Raw genomic sequence first — 20,403 nt, forward strand, 5'->3', positions numbered from 1 at the left:
GAACAATACACACTGAGGCCTGTTGGGTGGAGGAATGTTGTAGGGAGGGACAGCATCAGGAAGAATAGCTAGTAAATACTTGCCTTAATACCTAGGTGATGGGTTGAACTGTGCAGCAAACCACCATGGCACATGTTTACCCATGTCACAAACATGCACATGTATCCCTGAACTTAAAATAGAAGTTGAAGGCAAAAATACTATAGGGGATAAATCTGCCACCTGTTCTGTTTTCCCAATTTGGAAATAGTGTAACAACATAGGGAAATTACATGCTTTACTGTGTTCAATTCATTTACCAAGTATTAGCTGAGTACTACCAGGTAAAAGGTGCCATATGCTATTGGGGGTAAGAAAGGTGACAAAAGACACATCAAATAAGTCATTTTCAAGAAATTGGATTTTATTTTACGCTGCTTTAGAAAATCAAATTGTCCTTTCTTAAACAGCTTATATTTTCTGCTGACTCACTGGGCAGCGTATATACTGGAGATGCTACAGGAGTAAACAGAGTTGTGTAATGTTGGATTTTGAAGAATATAAAAGCACATATTTAAAAAGACAAATGTTAAAAATGAAAACCTTGAAATGGATCGGGCTAAAATGTTTTCAGAGAAAAGATGTTTGATAGTATTTTAAACCCTGATATATCCATTACAAGAATCAGTTTTCCCTTTTTAGAGAGTACTGTGTACATTTTTTAAAGGCACATATTGCCCACTTGGGCAGCATGGAGTAAATCACTGAAGCAGGCAGCAGTTCATGTTGCTGAAAATGTGGCAAATTGTATTGCTTATTGTATTTTCTTTCTTCTCTTTGCTCACTTCTTTGAAAATTTGTCCTTGTGAGTATTGCTATTATAATTGAATTTACATTAATTGTAAGCATTTGACAAATTTCTAGCTAATGTTTGCCAGAAGTCTTTTTGAGGGTGATTATTCGTTAATATTTGTTTCTTGATATCTCCATCGGTGACATAATGAGATTCAATTCCCATATGTGCATCCAAGGACCACACAAGGCCCCGTCTCAAAAGATAATGGGTGTAATAACTGTAGTTTTTCAGCATCATACTAAAAAGTAAAAAGATAAAATCTAAATTTTAGAGGTGCATCCACTGGAAGTAGCTGAAGAGGCATTTGATGTATACTTTGTATCTGCATTTGGCTGCTAGATATGTAGTTATAATGAAGACAGTGAACGCATCAATAAATGACTCAAACTGGCTGCCACGTTGTCTTAGTCTGTTCAAGCTGCGATAACAAAGTACCATAAACTAGGTGGCTTATAAAAAAATAGAAATTCATTTCTCACAGTTCTGGAGGCTGGGAAGTTCAAGGTCAAGGTGCTGGCAGATGCGGTGTCTGGTGGGGGTTCACTTCCTTGTAGACAGGGCCTTCGTGTTGTGTCCTCACATGGTGGACGGGGCTAGCTAACTCTCTGGGATCCCTTTGATATAAGGGCACTGATCCTACTCATAAGGGCTTTGCCCTTATGGCCTAATCATCTCCCAAAGACCCACCTCCTAATGCTATCATCTTGGGGGTTAGGATTGCAACATATGAATTTTTGGGGAACATAACATTCAGACCATAGCATATATAAACTACTTGTCTCTTGATCTACTAATTCTGTATTGATTATGGATTATGAAGTTCTAGAGTGGTGAAACTTCAGTATCTATTTTACTCCTCCCCCGTCCTGACCCCCAGTTCTTTTAGCCCTTTCCTTATTATTCCAAGTTGAGTGTGCCTTATCCAAAATGCTCAAGACCAGAAGTGTTTCAGATTTTGGATTTTTTATATATATTTTGGAATATACCTTTGCGGGTACAGTGTCCCTAATCCTAAAATTGAAAATTGCAAATTCTCCAGTAAACATTGCCTTTCAGTATTTTGCTGGTGCTCACAAGGTTTCAGATTTTGGATTTTTGGATTATGAATACTCAACCTGTACAGATAAAGGATACCAGGGATAAAGATCTGGAGCTATGATATACTGTGTTTGGTTGTTGATTTTGTTGTGCATCTAGATTTTTGGATTTGTTAAAAGGGGTTAGGCAAATCAATCCAAAGACATTAAAGTCAAACTGACTTAAAAATCTATCCTTAAGCCAAAGAGCATGGGCTTTTGTTACCAGATTGGCTTGGCCTGACCCTTTGTTCTACCACATACTGGCCCAGTAGTTATGGGTGTTACTTATCTCCTCTGAATCTCAGTTCCCTCATCTATAAAATGGGGATAATAACAAATACATCGCAATATTGTTGTGAGAATTAAATAATACAGTAAATATTAAAACACTTAATATAGTGCAAGGTCTATAATAGGAATTACAGACATTTTTTTTCCTTTATAAACCATTGGTGGTTTGACCTTGTGTTTCTTAAAATAACATTAAAAGTGTTTATTAGTATTCATGCTTTTATTATGATCACTGAATGCTTTCCTGAGACCAGCCTAGATTGTTTATAGTCTCAGCCACTCTTAAGATTTCACAACTCCACACTGTTTAGTTGAGTTAAGCTAGAACTAAGTCTGTCAAAACTCCTTTCCAGTATAGCTTTGGCCTAAGATGAGCAACAAGAGAAATTTCTGCCAGATTTAGAAGACAGAATGAAGCGACAGCTATGTTTCACTCGTGGAAATTCAGTAGGGTCACTTGCAGTTGCAGCTCACATACAGTGTGAGAGATCGGCCTGCTCTCGTTGTTGGCAGGAGGCAGCAAGCAAGTTGGTCCAGAGTTCCTCTAACTCCTGCAAGATTTTTCAGCTTCTCCAACCCTTGAGCCAGGTATGTGTTTAACTCTGTGAAGAAAGTGTCAGCATCTCCTGCAGGTCATATGGAAATAAAATTTTTAAATACAAATCTTCAGGATTCCTTAAACCCTACTGAAAAGATGTCATACTGATACCTACTTTCTAGTCCATTTTCCAAAACAGTTGATTGATATGCTAAAAATAAACTTCTCAAGGAGGGAAAGAGAATTTCAAATGTGATTTGAGAGACAGAGTTCTGCAGTCCATCATCTGATGATTTGAACATTTACAAAATGTATCTCAATAACTTAGGTTAATATGTATATCCACAAATGTTATATATTGGATGTGATGTTAAGAATACTTCACTGGTTGCACAACTATCCACATAATCTCTGATGGAAGCACTGGACAAGGGAGCTCTAAAACTATTCAGGATCAACACAAAGCACTCTTGTTATTCCAAATTGTAACACAAAATTATTAAGAACTATTAAGATTAGGAAGCATCTTATTCTTGTTCTTATGGACACACACACACACACACACACAAAGTTGATCTCAATTTCAGACAGGGTTTCACCATATTGCCCAGGCTGACTTTGACTTTTTTCTTGCTTCACCCAAAATGTCAGTTAGATAAAACTTCTGCTGCAAAACACGACTTTCCCTTAACACGTTCTTGAGGATGGAGAGCAGCTGTCACTTGCTGTAGGTCTCTACAGCTGTGGAGTTAATGCACTTAGCAAAAAATTGTGCCCTTCTAAGCATAGCACTCAGCATAGCCACTGCCCAGTGGTAAATAGAATTGGCAGAAGCATCTTTTTCTTAATAAACTTCTGGCTCCTCTTTTTCACCTAGTTGCAGTGTGTGTTGGTCCTAATGCTTTCATCATATCTGATTCTAGGTAAGATTCTTTTCAGTATTTTCCTTTGCTGTTATTTTTTTGTCTGTTACTTCTGCCTCCTATATTTTTGGATCAAAAAGTTTTTGAGTGTAGAGGAAAGCAAAGTTTTCCCCTATGAAATGGAAGTTTTCCTTGTATCTCTTCATTTTGCCTGAAGAATGTTCTTGTTACCATCAGCAGATTGCATATGGAGTGAAAAGCATAACAAGATATAGGGAGACACAGTCAAGGTCAGACTTCTCTGAGTAATATTTTCTACTTTAACCTTTTACACAGACATTACCCCTTGGATTTGTTTTAATTTTTATTAGTTGGGGCAGCTTGGTTAACTGTTCTGGTATTACAATGAATAATTACAATTTAAAAAATTAATAAGTTCAGTCAGTGAAACAAGGAAAAATATTGATTTTAAAATACTTTAGGTTTATGACCAGATTTCATGAGTTGTGCCAAGGTAATGACAAGGCAGCTAGCTGAGAAGCAGAAGTTATTATTCATGCAAGTGATACCACAGCACTTGAATACATTAAAAATATTTTCAGTTAGTCCGTATTTGAAGCCAGAAAGATCTACTGGAGTCCCTTTGTGTTCACAACTATGATTAAAATAAATATATTATTAACAACAAATAAAATAAATAAAATAAAATTATCTTTCATACTTTAATTTGAGGTAATGATTTTTCTTACTATGTGTTACAGATTCAGGACTTTTTCATTTCTCTATGAGATAACACTGCCCAATAGCTAATTCACAGCAGTAGAATATCATTTCTATTTATAATACATTAGATGTAATATAGGACTTTATATGAAGACATGATATCCCTATAACTAATGTTCCTATTTCATAAGCTTAGCTAAGATATTCACTCAAACATCATTCATTTCCCTCTCATATTCCCAGTCTTTCAATGTGCCTCCGGACTGAGTACTCTGATGGCTTTTATTTACTACCTACTCTCAGGTGATTTCAGCCAGATCCAAGGCTGGAGGCACATTTATGCCCCCTAATATTTTATGTGTAGGTCTGACCTTTATCCCAAACTCCATCTTCTTTCCCAACATTTTCAACTGGACATCTAATAGACATCTCAAATTCCCCACATCTCAAACTTTTGATTTCCAATTCCTGCCCCCAAAATACTCCCCCAACTTGGTAAATGGCCATTCTGTTCTTCCAGTTGCTTAGGCCAAACCCTCAGAGTCACCCTTGTCTCCTGTTCCCACACCTTACCTGAGATTCCATCTCACCATCTACACTAAGCCATTGTATCGCTCTCCTAGAATATTTCAACAGCCTTCTAACTGGTCTCTCTCCCTTCCTCTTTTGTGCCACTAAGGTGTATTCTCCATACCACAACTAGAGTGTTCCTGTGGATGTAAGTCAAATCATGTTACTCCTCTGCTCAAAGTTCTTCAATAGGTTCCCATTTTCCTCAGTAAAATCTGAAGTTCTTTCCTTGGCCATTGTTCTACATGATCTGCTCCACTGCTCCATCTCTGACCCTACCTCCTACACCTCTCTCCTTTGCTTACTCCACCACCTCCTACACCTCTCTCCTTTGCTTACTCCACCCTTGCGAAACCAGAACCCTTCCTGTTCCTTCAGCAGGTCCAGCAGACTCCCGCCTCAGAGTGTTGCCCATACCAGGCTTTCCCCTAGAAGGCCTTCACCCAAGCATACCACTGTCTTGACACTCCCTTCACATTAATCTCTGGTCCAATGGCACCTTATCAGGGAGATTTTCCTCAATTATCCCATATAAAATAGTATTCCTAGTTACCACCCTGGTCACTTTCTAGCTAGGGTCTTGGCAGTGTGTTATTGTATTTCATAGCATTCTCATCCTCTTGTATGTTATATACATATTGGTTTATTGCACTTCCCCGAGCAGAAGATTTCTGAGCACAGGGACTTTGCCTGTTTTGTTCATGACATCTCTAGAACCCAGAACAGTTCAGCCTCCTGTTAAGCATTTAATACAAATCTATTGAATGAATAAATGAACAAGTGAATTATTTTATCAACAAACACATATCGACCATATGCCTGATACTATTTCAATCCTTGGGGATTCAAGTGTTAATAAAATAAGAGCTCTGCCTTCAAACAGGAAAGATGGACATGTACAAAATTAATTAGAATATGATATGACAACCCCTCTAGTAGAGTCCTATAAAAAGTTTTGTATACACTGAAATATATATGGATAATATAATAGGATATCTAGGATTGGCTTCAAAATGATATGTGGTGGAGGAAATGATTTCTGTACATGAACAATGTGTTCATAAATGTTGAATCTGGGTAATGGGAATATAGGGATTCATTCTTTCTGTGTTTTAAAATGTTCAACATTTTCCATAATAAAAAATGAAAAAAAATCTATGGCAATATAATGGATGAAACAGTAACTGTTCCTATGCTGACAGGGAGTCTTTACAGAGGAAACAGTATTTAGACTGAGTCCTCATGGAAATCAAAGCAAGAACTCATTAAAATGGAGAGCAAAAGGAGGGCAGCCCCACCCTTATGTCACATCTGCCCTGCCAAGAAACAGAACAATGCCTGGGCTACGCATTAGATGTGGCTCAGTCCAGTTGGGTGATAGAAGGTGAGTTAGAAGGGTAGTCTGGGGAAATAGTGAAGGGTCTTGTTTGCAATGTGGAGGCATATGGAATTATTCTCTAGGGAGACAAAAGCCATCTGAGATTTTAAGTCTTCAAAATTTAGGATGGTAATTAATAGCATGCAGATTGAGGAGCTTTGGGTAGACAGGAGACATGTTCCAACTGCAGGGAAATTTCTTGGAAAAATAAAATGTCTTTTTGATAATTTGCTTTGATGTTATTTGATTACATAATTTCAATATTTAATATGAGCTCTGTCTGCATAGATTTTTTAAAATTTTTGTTTTATCAGCAATGAATATGATTTTGATTAGTCCAGTATACTCATCAAGGTTTTTAAACAATTGTACAGTTAATTGACAGTGTATTTCAACTGTACAGTTAATGGACAGTGTATTTCACTCTATATTGAAAAGCTGTCATTACAAGGTAGTTAAATTTTTGGCAACGGATTATGCTGTGTGGATAGGTATGGATGGATATTAATCTAAATCCAATCCCCTTGAGGAAATTCTGTATGAAAATATTCTTCTTGTTATTCGGTTCTTTCATGTGCAGAGGAAGTTTTCACCCAAAATGTTTGGAGCTTGTTGCCCTGTGACATTTTGTGACACTATTACTATATCTAATTTTTTACAGTTAACTTACGGTGGTTTGTTGGAGCTATAGATGAGGTAACAAGTTCCAGGCATTTTGGTGAGATCAACTGCAGGGGCTTGACATCACAACCAATTTTCCTACAGCAACTGTTTCTGCTCTCATGTTCTTTATTTTATGAACCTTCCCATTCAGCGGGAGTCGTAAAACAGCAAATTTGAGTTCAATTCCGTTATTCTTAATGCCTTGGGACCACTAATTAGTCCTGTTACGCCACCAAACATGAAATACAGTGAAGAAAATGACCTCTGCATTGCTTTGGAAGCTAGAAGCATTGTTCCATATAGACATTCTATACCGTTCATTTTTTTTCTATTTACTCTGAAAGGTAAAGAGATCGTTCTTTCTTTTTTATTTTTTATTTTTTTAATTTGAGACGGAGTCTCGCTCTGTCACCCAGGCTGGAGTGCAGTGGCGCAATCTCGGCTCACTGCAAGCTCCGCCTCCCAGGTTCACGCCATTCTCCTGCCTCAGCCTCTCCGAGTAGCTGGGACTACAGGCGCCCGCCACCACGCCCAGCTAACTTTTTTGTATTTTTAATAGAGACGGGGTTTCACCGTGGTCTCGATCTCCTGACCTCGTGATCTGCCCGCCTCGGCCTCCCAAAGTGCTGGGATTACAAGCGTGAGCCACCGCACCCAGCCAAGAGATCATTCTGTATTGCTTCAGCTAGGATATTTTGCCTCACTTTGTTTTCAGGCCTTCAGGAATTTCTATGTCATTCATTCATCCCTTTCTTCCTTTTTTTTGATTTCAAATTCAACAAATATATTGAGATCCAATATATCCAGTGTTCTGTGCTAGGCACTATGAGGACTATAATGCTGATGGAATCCCAGGGTCAAATAATTTAAAATTTAGTAAAGGAATTAATACCAAAATAATCATGGTCCATGGTACAACATAAGTAACAATGTTTGGAGTGTACGGAGGAACAATGTATCACAGCTGTTTGAGAAGAGAACTCTGGAAGTAAGATGCTTATTATATTGCCTACTACATTATCTCCTAATTAAGGTATGCAGGCTGGCAGAACTAGCATTACCTGAGAAGTTGCTAGATAGGCAGATTTTCAGGCCCCAGTAAAATTCACTGAATCACAATCTTTGAAAGTATGGCTTCAGAATCTGTTTTTTTGTTTTTTTTATTTTTTTCTTTGAGACGGAGTCTGGCTCTGTCGCCCAGGCTGGAGTGCAGTGGCGCAATCTCGGCTCACTGCAAACTCCACCTCTGGGGTTCACGCCATTCTCCTGCCTCAGCCTTCCCAGTAGCTGGGACTACAGGCTCCCGCCACTACGCCCGGCTAATTTTTTGTATTTTTAGTAGAGACGGGGTTTCACCTTGTTGGCCAGGATGGTCTCAATCTCCTGACCTCGTGATCCACCCACCTCGGCCTCCCAAAGTGCTGGGATTACAGGTGTGAGCCACCGCGCCCGGCCCAGAATTTGTTTTAACAAGTTGATATTTACACATGCTGGTACACTCCACTGACCATTGAAATTACCCAATATAAGTTGATTGATTGTTGATTTAATTTGGGGGGTTCCTTTAAAATGTTTTATGTGATGAGCAAATGTTCTTCCTCTGTGGTAGGGTTCATTGCCCTTTTGACTCCAATTCCTGGGCCTGGCTTTACTTGTGACCAGCTTGGTCTCCAAGTAACATACTAGTTGTTATATGTTTCTTGGCATAGTAGGCTTGGATAGAAGATAGAATGTACATTGATGTAACAATTTTTTTAAAGTGCCCATTTATCTCCCATCCTTTTAACAAATACTTATATTTCCAAAATATTTAAAGACTTTAAAATAGAAAAATAGCATTTGTGCTTAGGGTAGCCAGTTTCGAACACGGGTATTTGGAAATTGATTTTAAAAGATCTATGCTCAAACTAAGATTTTAGAAGATCCTGATTTAAGTTAATATACTTGGGACATGCGTACAATTATCAGGCATTTCAGCTACAGAAAGCAATGGCATTAATCCACGTGCTGAAGGCTCACAGATGTGAAAGTTATTGGACTGTTGTTTTAGGCAGTCATGGCGAAACGGGAAATGAATTGCACGGAGCAGGCTGCAATGAACTGAAATGATGCTAGTTGTTGCCAGTTCACTTCACCACTTTGTTCTGATATTTAAACTGATGTTGCCCAGAGGGTTAGCAACTATATTTAGAAAATTATTATTTGCCTATTTGTTTTGATTCAGCAAATAATAGTGTGTGAAAATTATGGATATGCCTCAACTGGCATGTTGCTGAGTACTTTTAGAGTCATACAGAACAATACCCAAAGTGTTAGATGAAGCTTAAAAACCTAAATCTTATGGGTTATCAAGGCTTTCTATAATGGAATCCAAAATTTTTTGGCTAAGAAATATTTCATCACCATGCACATGCACCATAGGTTTTATGAATTACCATGATATGCTGAAAACAGAGACTTACTGCAAATGACAAGAAAAGTAACATTTTAATTGCTTGAAAGGAAAATGTTTACTTAGAATTCAATGACTAAATCCAGTAAGTTAGTGTGTAATGGACAGTAATAGCCAAGATTTTACCCTCCTACTCAGGAAAGCCAGTGTGAAATTGTGAGTTTCGAATGGCAGTAATTAATCATTATGGTAGACTGTCAGAAAAAGAACTCAGGTCAGTTATGTTAATGATTGTAATGTGCAGATTTTGACATATACTGTGAGCTCTAACATATTTCATATATAGCAATTAATCAAAAATGCAAACATCTGGAAAGCATTCTACCAGCATTCTTAGAAGTGAAATAAATTTTAAAATGCATATTAAAATATATCTTATTATAAATAATTGCATTGTGATGCAGCATTTTAAAAATAAACTAAAATACAGATTATTTGCTTGGCATAATGTAATTATCCCCAGAGTAATTTATATACTGTCATTAGTAATTACAACCTGATTACAAAGTAATATTTGTTTGGTAATAACCAGAAAGCATTTAGATGTCATGGTTATTATATGAACCATATATGCACAGTACTTAGATTTAGTGGACATTTATGATTTCCCAGTGTTTATCTTAAATTACTTTGAAGTAAAAGCTTCTTGGTTATTACTAAACAAAAATGACCATGTTATACATGCATATGCACATGTGTACGTGTGTATACACACACATATACACACACAGAGATAGAGAATCAGTTTCAAAAAGATAATTATAAGACTCAATGTCTGAACATGCAGGTAGGTATGAAAAAAGTAATGGGTTTGCCATTACTTTTAATGGGAAAAATCGCAAGTACTTCTGCACTGACCCAATACCACAAGAAGTACATTGTTAGTATGAACTATTTTGCATGAAGAGGTATCTTGTCACTGATTAAGACAAATTCCTGTATTGAAGGTGACTTGTACAGATTGTATACAGCATGTCAAAAGAAGTTGTTTTGGAGAAAATAAATTAGTATATGGGAACTTGCACACCATTTGAATGCCAGACAATATGGCAATGTACTGCTGTAAAGCCTGTGGTCTAGCTTTGTTGCTGAATTGTGAGGATTTGGGGAAGAAGGGACCTGAATGAATGGCTTTGAGGCTGGAGAGAAGTTAGTAGTAAGGTGAGAGGAACATAATTGTGATGCCCGGAATACACCATTTCCTTGCTATTGCAGTTTATTTTCAACCTTAATTATTTAAGAAGCATAACAATGGATTTATCATCATCCAAGAGTGCTTTGCTGATGACTTACTGGGGCCTGAAGTATTATGCAGCCTTCCTCTGATTTGAAGACTTTACACTTTGACATGTTCTGTTGACTTACTCTGCACTAAATTGCCAACTGTAGAAGCTAGTAGGAAGGTAAAGAAGCAGAGTGCATTCGCATTCATAGGTATAGAGTTTGGATTTGGCAACTGAAGCCTTTCCTTTATTTATAGTGAAGGGGTATGTGTGTATGTTTAAATTTCCCCATGAAATTTTATGGGAAATCAATCTAATTTACCCACACGTTTCTCCAGGACGCATAGTCGTGAGACACAAATCTCAATTAAGGGGACAATTCTTTTAGACTGATCCTTTGTAGATTTGAATAGATGGTATAGACAACTATGGAGAAAATGGGTATGGTAACTTGCACACTTGTTTGCTCTTGACTTAGGTGTTCAGACATATCATTGTAAATGAGTTACAAAAGTGTCTTCTGACCACTCCAGACTCTCAAAGTATTATTTTTTGTAACTAGTCTGTACTTCTGGTTCATTCCATGATTTAGCAAAAGCAAACAACTAATTTTCAGAAAGAGTTCTGTGTTATAAGAAAAACAGTTGTTATAAGTACAGTCTTGTTGATTTGCTCCCTCCAAAAACATTTTCAAGAAAGCTAAGAGTACTAACAAGAAATGCCTTGATTATTCCACCACCATCTTGCATTCTTTTCATATGAGGGAACTTCAAATAGTTTGTAGAAAAATGAAATTAAAAGACAAAAATAAAAAATATAAACTATATTTCTCAAAATAAACTCCATCAAGTTTAACATACTTTTGCAAGCAATGATGCCAGCCTTTTAGTCCATCCCTAAATAACTGAAAGTCCTGGGAATTTAACCATGCCAATGCTATCTTTTTTACATTATTAACTGAAGAAAAATGGGTGTGCTTGACAGATTTGTTAAGCTTGGTAAATGAAAAGAAGTTTGGAGGAGCCAAATTAGGACTGGAAGGTAGATGTCTAATGATTTCCTATTTCAATGATTTCCTATTGAAACTTTCAAAAAGTTGCACTTATGTGTTGAGAGGAATGAGCAGGAGCATTGACATGGTGGAGAAAGACTAGTAAATCTTTCCTGGGTGTTTTTCTGCTAAAGTTGTGGCTTCCTCAAAATATCTTCATAATAAGCAGATGTTATTGTTTGTCAACCCTCCAGAAATTCAACAGGCAAAGTGCCTTGAGTATCACAAAGAACTGCTTTTGCTCTTGACTGGTCCACTTTGACTGGACCACAGCCAACTCTTGGTAGTCATTGCTTTGATTGTACTTTGTTTTCAGGATTGTACTTGTAAAGACATGTTTTATCTCCTGTTAGAATTCTTTGAAAAACTGCTTCAAGATCTCGATCCCATTTGTTTAAAATTTCCATTAAAAGCTCTGTTCTTTTCTGCAGCTGATCTGGGTACAATAGTTTTGGTACCCATCAAGTGGAAAGTTTGCTCAACTTCAATTTTTCAGTCAGATGATGTAAGCTGAACCAGTTGAGATGTCTGTGGTGTTGGCTATTGTTTCTGCTTTTAATCATCAGTCCTCTTCAATTAGGGCATGAAAAAGATGAATTATTTTCCTCAAAAATTAATATGGTAATCTGCTGCCATGGGCTTCATCTTCAACATATTCTCATCTCTTCTTGAAATTTGTAAACTGCTTGTTTCTTTGGGGGCATTTTCCCTATAAACTTTTTGTAAAGCATCAATGATGTCACCATTCTTCCTCCCAAGCTTCATTATAAATCTGGTATTTGTTCTTACTTCAATTTTAGCAGAGTTAATATTGCTCTGATAGGGTCTCTTTTCAAACTGTCTTATCCTTCTTAGTTCTTCAAACTAGATTCTGTTCAGATATGTTATAAAAAGTTAGTTTATTTTGATGCAAATAAATTTGAAATCCATGCATAATTTTTAAAATAATACACATTTTCCATGAACTGTTTGAAGACCCTTTGTATATGATCTGATAAATCATCCAACATCTCATTCCCCTCTTACCTGAGTCATTCACACTAGCCTTGTGTGGTCAGATTACAATATAGTCAACAAGTCATTAAATAAAAATTTACACAACAAACCAAATTACAAAAACGTTATATATAAAATAATGCGAGGCATGGTGGCTCACGACTGTAATCCCAACACTTTAGGAGGCTGACACGGGCAGACTGCTAGAGCCCAGGGTTGGTTCAAGACCAGCCTAAGCAACACACTGAAACCCTGTCTCTACAAAAAATACAAAAATTAGGTGGGCATGGTAGTATGTGCCTGTAGTCCCAGCTACTCAGGATGTTGAGGTGGGAGGATTGATTGAGCCCAGGAGATAGAGGACGCAGTAAGCCATGATCAAGCCACTGCACTTCAGATTGGGTGACAAAGCAAGACCCTGTTTCAAATAAATAAATAAATAATAAAATGAAGTAAAATAAGCATTGCAATACAATGGAAACCTTTGGCAATGTCTTATAAATACTTTATGGTATGATCAGTAATTCTGCTCCTAGGTATTTAATACAGAGAAATAAAAACACAAACATAGGAGGGTGCTCTTGATAATAGCAAATATCTTGAAGTAACTCAAATGCCACAAATAGGTAAATGTTCATACAATGAAGTACTACTCAACAACAAAACGGAATGACCACTGATAGAGGCAAATTGTAAATGTTATCCTGAGTGATAGCAGGCAGACACAAAAGTTTCATTCACAAGAAACACTTCAACTTTAGGCAAAACAGGCCGGGCTCAGTGGCTCATGCCTGTAATCCCAGCCCTTTGGGAGGCCGAAGCAGGGGGATCACAGGAGTTTGAGACCAGCCTGGCTAACATGTTGAAACCCAATCTCTACTAAAACTACAAAAATTAGCTGGATGTGATGGCACACACCTGTAATCCCAGCTACTAGGGAGGCTGAGGGAGGAGAATTGCTTGAACCCAAGAGGTGGAGGTTGCAGTGAGCTGAGATTGGGCCACTGCACTCCAGCCTGGGTGACACAGCAAGACTCTGTCTGAAAAAAAAAAAAAAAAAAAAGGCAAAACAGTCTTAACAGAAAGCAGATCAGTGATTGCCTGAGACTAGGGAGTAAGTAGGAAGAATTTACAATAAATGAACATTAGGAAATATTTTGAGGTGCTGAAAATGTTTTAGATCTTGAATTTTAGTGGTGATTAGTTGGGTGTACATTTTCAAAATATATACTTAAAATGGGTATATTTTATTGTATGTAAATTATATCTCAACAAAGTTGATTTTGAAAGAAAAATATGAATATTGAGTGTATAAGAACAAATGAATATGTAGTGAGATGAACATGTGGGAAAGAGCAACACTTGGAATTGTGTTGGGTATTGAATGTGGGTATTGAATTGAGATAAAACTGTAGAAATCCCATTCTACTGATTGTGATTTTACTTTGTTGATTGTTTCCCTTGCTGTGCAAGAGCTTTTTAACTTGATATCATCCCAGTTGTCTATTTTTGCTTTGGTTGCCTGTGCTTTTGAAGTCTTACACAAAAAATCTTTGCCTAGCTTAATATCCTGGAATGTTTCTCCCAATGTTTTCTTCTAGTAGTTTCATAGTTTCAGGCTTAGAATTAATCTTTAATCCATTTTGATTTGATTTTTGTGTATGGTAAGAGACAGGGGTCTAGTTTCATTCTTCTGCACACAGTTATCCAGTTTTATCAGTGCCATCTCTTGAAAAGACTCAAAACCAAATACAGTATCATCTCACTCTAGTTAAAATGGCTTGTATCAAAAAGACAGGCAACAACAGAGCCTGGTGAGGATGCGGAGAAAGGGGAACCCCCATTACTGTTACTGGGAATGTAAATTAGTAAAGTCATTACAAAGAACAGGATGGAGGTTCCTCAAAGAACTAAAACTAAAACTTCCATATGATCCAGCAATTTCACTACTGGACATATGACCAAAAAGATGAAATTCAATATATCAAAGATATACCTGCACTCCCATGTTTATCACAGCACTATTCACAATAGCTAAAATATGGAACTGTGTGTCCATCAAAAGATAAATGTAAAGAAAATGTGATACATACACACAATGAGATACTATTCAGCCACAAAAAGAATGAAATTGTGTCATGTGCAGCAACATAGATGAAACTGGAGTCCATTTGCTAAGTGAAATAAGCCAAGCAGAGAAAGACAACTATTGCATGTTCTCACTTATACGGAGAAGCTAATAAAAGTAGACCTCATGAAGATAGAGAGTAGATTCCTGGCCACTAGAGGCCAGGAAGGGAAGAGGGAGAGGAGGGATAAAAGGAAATATATATGTGTGTGTGTGTGTGTTTGTGTGTGTGCATGTGTGTGTGTGTGTGTGTTTATACACTTAAAAATAGTAAAGGTGGTAAATTAAATATGTGTATTTTATCTCCATAAATAAATATATATATAAAGTAAAACTATTTCAAAATAAAAAGGAAAAAAAGTATAAATCAGCATTTTCTTCTATACTGCCAGAGAGATCAGAAGCAGCCAAAGTTATTTAGCACAGTGAAGATATTACACTAAACACTTCATATGCATAATATTATTTAATCTTCCCCAAATACCCAATAGGTAGGCTTTAAAAAACAAAGCTTCAGGAGACTAAGTAAGATACTCAAAGTCACATGGCTAATAGGTGGCAGGGCTAGGATTTGAATGAGACTGACTCAAAACTATAAATGCTTAACAGTTACACCCAAATGAAATCTTTCTGAATAATAGTTTCTTATACAATTATGGGAATGTTTGATATTTAGTGTTGTTTGAATAAGATATATGTAAAAGCCTGTTGCAAATTAGACAGTAGACCACTATACCCATGCTCATCTATGTAATAAATATTTCACCATTTCCTATGTGCCAGAAATTGTGCTGAGTATGGGAGACAAGACAGATACTCTGCAGTCCCAAGTCTGAAGATACAGGCAGTAAAACAAAGAAATTAAAATGCTGTGCAGTGAGTGAGTCACAGTGCTGTAAGACCACATTGCCTAGGCAGCCATGCCCTTGGAAGTGGTGATGTCTAAGTGAGAACTGATAGATTAGTAAGAGGTTGCTCTGGCCAGGCACAGTAGCTCATGCCTGTAATTCCAACATTTTGGGAAGCAGGAGGATCACTTAAAGCCAGGAGTTCTAGACTAGCCTAGGCAACATAGGGAGACCCAGTCTCTACAAAGAATAAAAAATAAAATATTAGCCAGGCATGCTGGTTCAGCTACCTGGGAGGCTGAAGTGGGAGGATTGCTTGAGCCAAGGACATTGAGGCTAAGCTGTAGTCACACCACTGCCCTCCAGCATAAAGAAAAGAAACGAAAGAGAAAAAGAAAAAAATGAAAAGAGTTGGCTCCCTGGGTGTGGGAAGGGGACTAATTGATGCAGGAGTGATTTATGGGGAAATCTAGGGGACAGAGTTTAGTGAGACAGGTGTCATGGGGCCAGAATATAGAGCGCACAGTGGGGAAGTCGTGAGGGAGAAGGCTCAAGTGATCAGCAGGGTGGTCACATCATGTAGGTCCTTTAGGTAAGACAGGTATGTTTGTCACACAAACCAGAATATGTAAAGATTAATATAGAGTTTGATGATTACGCCAAGACAACAGATCTAAACTGGGGCTGTTCATGGCCTGCTGGTGACTCCATAAACCTTAACAGGAAGTTTTGTTTTGTTTTGTTTTGTTTTTTAGGTAAGGGTAGTAGGAATAATTGGAGAGTTTTAAAATGATTAGATTACATTCTGCCTTCTGCCATGTCTACCAACATGCCTTGAGGAGGATGTTGAGGGAACCTGTTTTTATTACATTTTAACTTCCTGAAGTGTACGTACGAAGGCTTCTACGTTAGTCAGTTTTTGTGTTGCTATAAAGAAATACCTCAGGCTGGTTAATCTAGAAAGAAAAGAGTTTTAATTGGCTCATGGTTTTGCGAGCTGTACAGGAAGCATGGCACCAGTATCTGCTTCTGGTGAGGCCTCAGGAAGCTTTTACTCATGGCAGAAGGTGACGGGGGAGTCAGCCCATCACATGGTGAGAGAGGAAGCAAAGAGAGAGAGCAAGAGGCAGAGAGGCAAGCTCCTTTGAACAACCAGCTCTCCTGTGAATTAACAGAGCAAGAACTCACTTATTGCCATGGGGTGGGTACCAAACCATTGGTGAGAAATTCACTCCCATGACCCAAACACCTCCCACCAAGCCAAATTTCCAGCACTGGGGATCAAATTTCAACATAAGATTTGGAGGGGACACACATTAAATCATGTCAGTTCTTGAGGATTCACATTCTCTATGGAAATTATGGTCACTGAAAGACTATTAAGAAAAAAAAATGTAACAAACCTGCACATTGTGCACATGTACCCTAAAACCCTAAAGTATAATAAAAAAAAAAAGAAGAAGAAATAAATTGTAGCTCTAGCATTTCAAGCTAAAAAAAAAAAAAAAAAAAAAAGAAAAAAAAAAGAAAAAAAATTTTTTAAATGCATTGACAGGCAAATGTGTAAGGATAATTTTCAAAATAAAACTATTTATTTCCTAGTCATATAAAAGTGATTTTATTGGTATTCTAAGTAAAAGGGTCTGTAAAAGGAAAAGGAAAACAATTTTCTGAACAGGATATTTTAAAATGAATAAAAACTTCTTGAATACTTTCTAAGGTCCAACTATCTCAGAGTCAAATTTTGATGATGTTGTATAATGTAAAACAAAATATTTAAGATTGTTTGTTCATTAAAAAAAATTTAAGAAGTGTGGCAAAAAGAGAACACTTAAATACTTTTATGCTCTGAGAGTATGTCTCCATTCAACCGAATGTTCAATTAATAAGTATGGAATAGCTAAAATGTGTTATAGAAACCTGGAGCGACGTATTGCTCCCCCTATACACAAGCCAACATTTACCTTCTCTTTTCTATCCTCTTGACGTAAGGCAAAGAAAAGTTGAATTTTTAGGGCTTCCAGAACTGTGAGGAATAAATTTATGTTGTTTACAAGATACTCATTTTATACAGTATTTTGTCATAGCTGACTGAATTAAGACACACATTCATTTGGCTGGATCATGACTCTCTCCAGACTTTCATATCCAAGTGTCTACCTGGCTACCTTCTTTTGTGTCTCAAGCCCTTTCTGACTCAAAAGGTCCATCTCAATCTTCAGTTTTTCTACCAAATCTGCCATCTGCCTATCTCAGGGAATGGTATGTCCATTTGTCCAATTGAATAAGTCATAAACCATCTCTAATTAGTCAACTGGCTAGCCATCTCTCCATATTTATTGCTTATACATAACACCATATTTCATTGTTATACATATCACCATATTTCATTCCTTTTCCCTTCTAAATATTTCTTGAAACTACTCACTTTTCTCCACATTCTTCAACCCAGCTTAGGCTACATTCATTTATCACCTGGACTGTGCCTCCTGCATCATCTACTTATACTCACTTCCTCTCAGTACCCCAACCAACCTATACTCCAAATGGCAGCCTAAGTAATGCTTTTCAAATGTAGATCTAAATATGCTCCTGAAAACCCCTGAATGAATTCTCTTTCTTCCTAAGATAAGCATAACTACTTAGCATGGCTTTCTGGAAGCTGGGAAGTCCAAGATCATGGTACTAGCAGGTTAGATTCAGGTGATGGTCCTCTTCCAGGTTGCAGATTGCCGACTTTTCATTGTGTCCCCACATGGTGGAAGAGGCAAGGCAGCTCAGAGGCCTCTTTCATAAGGGCACTAGTCCTGTTCATGAGGGTGCTTGCCCTCATCACCTAATCATCTCTCATAGGCCCTGCCTTCTAATACCATCGCCTTAGTGATTAGGATTCAACACAGATTTAGAACATAGCAATGGTGAGTCAACTGCATAGGAGAGGTAACTGAAGCCTTGGGTGTAAATGGGATGCCCCTGGAATACATCTTAGAGGAAGAAGAAAAGAGTCTCCAAGAAATTCCGTATTTAATGGCCAGTGGAAGTGGAGAAAGCCTTTGGACACAAAGAAGAGATGGCTAGAGAGGAAAGAGTAAAACAGGGAAGTGTGGTATCATGAAATTCAGTAAGTGATTTGCCAGGAGACTGGGTCTTTCAATTGTGTTTATTTTGAATAAATTTCACTATTGCTCTAGTTGGAGGAAATATTCTCAAATGGAAATTGACTGTGATTTATTTGCCCCTTTCACCTATTCACTCATTTTATTTGTCTTCCTATGAGTGGCACCCAGCTAGAAGAGAAACCACAGATGTCTTAAAATTTGCCTGTTTATAGATTTAACAGTAATATTAGAAGGTAACATTAATTCAGCACTTATGTACCTCTGCTAATGCTTTTGATGTTATTTAACCTATTCAACAAACTTTAGAGTAAGTAATGTTATCCTTTTTATAAATGAAGAAACAGTACCAGAACTTGAGTGATCTGGGCATGGTCACATAGCAAGTGATAGGGCCTGGATTTAGACACAATGAGCTACTCCCTGTGTAATAACTTCTAACTGAGGGTTACTCCATCACTATTTGTCCTATTAATGTGATGGTGGCAGAGATTATACTGGACAGTTGGTATGCTCTAAGCCCAAATTGTTTTGTATTGTGTTGTAAATTGTAAATTCTATGTTTCTCCTTTTTCTTCTAGTATCCAAAGGAAAATATTTATATCTTGTTTAATTTTTAGCCATTTGAACAAATAAAACCTATAGCCTCAATGTTTTTATTTTGGTAAATAGAAGGAGGGAGGAAAGGAGAGAAAAAGAGAGAGGAGGTAGAAAGAGTGAGAAAAAGACAAATACTAGAAATAAAATGCCTTATTTTACACATAATCTGGAGTAAGAGTCATTGGTGATAGAAGTCATGTTTGTATAGATTAGCTTTAAGAAATCTTTTCTCTCCCCTATTAAAAGAAAAGGGGGTAAAAAGCAACTATTCTGTCATAAATATCATTTTTAAACCATAAAATACACGATGAAAATACAAAGACCACTCTCTGAAAATTAAGTACCAAAAACGTGAAACTACATATAATTTATGTATTCCACAAATATTTATTGAGTGCATACTATTTGCTTGTATACTATTCTAGTGCTAGGGAGGTAGTGACGAACAAACACCAAATTCCTTGCTCTTATGGGTTTATATTCTAGTAGCAGAGATGATAAATAAATAAATAAGCTAAAAGATATGTCAGGTGCTAATACCTACCACAAGGATAAAGCAAGATAAGGGGAAAAGGGAATGATGGAGGTGCTCTCTGATTAATGTTATGAGTAGTGATGTTGATGATGGAGATGGTAAACACAGACTTTAGCTCATTTTATGGCTCTTATGTTGGTAAAGACACTAGTAAGTAGTACATGGGGGGGCACTGCAATTCATTAACACTCACTCTATCATAGGTTGAAGCATCAATTTTGAAAACAATTGCATACATTTAGAAATTAACCTGTATTTAAATACACACATAAAAGACACAGGAAGCAAACTTACCAGAAGTATAATGGACAATAATGGCTATCGTTGGCTGATTTTTATTTTCATCTGTATATTATAAGCATTTTCAACTGGTCCTACGATGCATAATTTTATAGTAAAAATAACATTAAATATTTTCATATTTAGCCTATTGAGGAGAAAAGACAGAGTGGAAAGGGAAAGACAGGAGAAAATAAAGAAGAGTCAGAGAGACACTCATAAAAATAGACATGAA

At 37.0% G+C, this 20,403-nt stretch overlaps 1 protein-coding gene and 1 long non-coding RNA gene across 2 annotated transcripts in view; one reads left to right on the forward strand and one right to left on the reverse strand.

The window, feature by feature from the left end:
• Positions 1 to 20,403, forward strand: part of PDZRN4 (PDZ domain containing ring finger 4) — a 390,048-nt gene that overhangs the window by 49,359 nt on the left and 320,286 nt on the right. The gene's annotated exons all lie outside the window — the stretch shown is intronic.
• LOC129465731 (uncharacterized) overlaps positions 2,508 to 20,403 on the reverse strand; it is a 71,968-nt gene continuing 54,072 nt past the window's right edge. The window contains exon 3 of the long non-coding RNA XR_008652016.2: positions 2,508 to 2,831. This is a non-coding gene — a long non-coding RNA (uncharacterized lncRNA). The remainder of the gene's footprint in view (positions 2,832 to 20,403) is intronic.

This window comes from Symphalangus syndactylus, chromosome 17 (assembly GCF_028878055.3).
Source record: "Symphalangus syndactylus isolate Jambi chromosome 17, NHGRI_mSymSyn1-v2.1_pri, whole genome shotgun sequence".
Classification (NCBI taxonomy): domain Eukaryota; kingdom Metazoa; phylum Chordata; class Mammalia; order Primates; family Hylobatidae; genus Symphalangus; species Symphalangus syndactylus.